At 36.0% G+C, this 2158-nt stretch overlaps 1 long non-coding RNA gene across 1 annotated transcript; it reads right to left on the bottom strand.

Moving 5' to 3' along the window:
- Positions 1-268: 268 nt before the first annotated feature.
- On the bottom strand, positions 269-1950 carry LOC122083836. Its single transcript, XR_006141733.1, has 2 exons — positions 667-1950; positions 269-581 (listed from the first exon to the last, which is right to left on the bottom strand). It is a non-coding gene; the product is annotated as an uncharacterized LOC122083836 (long non-coding RNA).
- Between the last annotated feature and the right edge of the window lie 208 nt (positions 1951-2158).

Genomic DNA, 2158 nt, shown 5'->3' with positions numbered 1-2158 from the left:
AAAAATCTCGTAAGGAGAGAGAAACAAAACAATCTTCAGAAAATGAAACTTCAAAATCAAGGGGATCGACGGTAGAAACAACTCACAAAAGGGAGCATTCATCAAAACATAGGGAAAGGAATAAGGCCATACACTAGAGCAGAGTGATGAGAAATGATTCATACAGATTCAAAGCTTTCTTCCATAGTTGTTTGCACAACTATTCTTCAAAAAAATTACAAACCACACCCCCCCCCCCAAAAAAAAAAGAAAAAGTGCCAGCTAAGAATGAGAAATGTGATTCAAATTAGAGGATGGTTACCAATTTTTTACCAAAGACAGGCAAAGACTACTAAATTCTCCAACTATAATATTACAAACAAATGGATCCTTCCTCCAAAATGACTATGGTTAATTGAGAAATCCAGTCAAGATACCTACTTGATCACAAAACATTCACATTATAGTGATCTATCAAAAAGTTTTCTTTCCCGTTTCTTTGGAGGGTGACAAGAACACCCCACAAAAAGATGTGTTACTGCCTAAGTATTCTCCATGACTGCATTGTCAATTTCATCCGCATGATCCCGAAGGACCTTCCACTTCAAAACGAAAAATGAAAGAATGAATAAATTGTCAACAACCAAGGCTCACAAAAGGAGAAAAATGGGAAGGGAAAGAGAATACCTGATCCATGCTCAATGAAATGCCTGTTACAATAAATAACAGAACTATCAATACTTTGCAGACGAGTTAAAATAGCCAACGTTACTCAGAAACATCACATTCAAGATGTCCTTTCTACATTAATGAAAAATTAAACAGGTACTAAGCTGTCGAAGTATTATGTTTCTAAGGATGGACCTCTTAAGAAGGGGGTATACGTCTTGTCCCTACTAAAGACAACTCTTATTGTTCTTGAAAACAACCTGAGGTAAAACTGAATTCAAGGATTCTCCCACTAACCTCGCCCAAATTGCTGTAAAACCATCTGGGGTTAAGCAATAAAAGGAAAAAAAAAAAGGTTTAACCAACAACCAACTCAACAGCTGATTGGATAATTCCAACAAAAACATCAACAATTCACTTCATCTCTGGGGTTTTTTTCTTCCCCACATAAACTCCTCAAAACCACCATAGTGTTGACCTGATCAGCAATGTTAATACTTTTACACAGCTGTAAACTCCATAAAAACCAAACCACCACAGCAATATAATAAATTACTTTTAGATAAATAATATAATGTCAAGAGATTGGAGTCATATTCTCAAGGAACAGAGTGGGGGTTGCAAAAGAGAGAAAAAAGACCTAAGATGCTCTTTCTGAATAAGTTGATGAAGTTATTACACAGTCCTACATCAACATACTAGTTATCCTCCCAAAACCCGAAGTCCTGGACATTAGTATCTCCTATTAACTGAGAACCTATAACAAAGTATCCAAACTATTGATCCTGTTTACAATTGGTTGCCACCACATTCTTGGAGATGAAGTTATTTACAAAGACCTAGGCTTCCAACCAAAGAAAAAAAAAAAGGCTTCCAACAAGTAGCTAAAAGTGAACATAATGCGGAAGCAGAAAGTAGTGCAACAAATTAAAACCTCCGGTGATTGAAGAATATCTTCTTGAGAAAAGTGGGGGTGGGGGAAGGGGGAGGAGATACTCTCTTTACATATGAAATGAGAGAAATCAGTAGATTTCTTCTGGGTTTTTCAGGGGAAAAAAGAACATGAATTTGTCTGCATACATAAGCATAGGAAGAACATAAACATGCATTTTGAAGCAGAAGATATTAAAAAAAAAAAAAAAAAAAAAAAAGTGACCAAATCATTTCTGACACTTACCAGTGACCCGTGTGCACATTTTGACCATTCTTTTTTAACCCTGTGTCTAGTCATCCAACCTTGTAAGCTTATATATATATATATATATATATCCCAGACTTTTCCTCACTGATATGTCTTTTTTCTATTTACCCCCCCCCCCTCCCCCACACCCCAAAAAAAAAAAAGAGTTTTTGTTTTGTTTAAGCTGATAACAACATCTACAGAATTAGACCTGGTTATGTATACCAAAATGAATTGATAGTCATCTTTTCCTCTCCCATTGTGAATTTTATCCTCTTTTAAAGGATGGGGAGGGGTGGGGAGAGAACTAGTAACCTTCAAAGAACAATA

The sequence above is a fragment of the Macadamia integrifolia genome, chromosome 7 (genome assembly GCF_013358625.1).
Source record: "Macadamia integrifolia cultivar HAES 741 chromosome 7, SCU_Mint_v3, whole genome shotgun sequence".
In the NCBI taxonomy this organism is placed as follows: domain Eukaryota; kingdom Viridiplantae; phylum Streptophyta; class Magnoliopsida; order Proteales; family Proteaceae; genus Macadamia; species Macadamia integrifolia.
The sequence above is the reverse complement of the archived record's forward strand: the minus strand, read 5'-3'. Positions and strand labels throughout refer to the sequence as shown.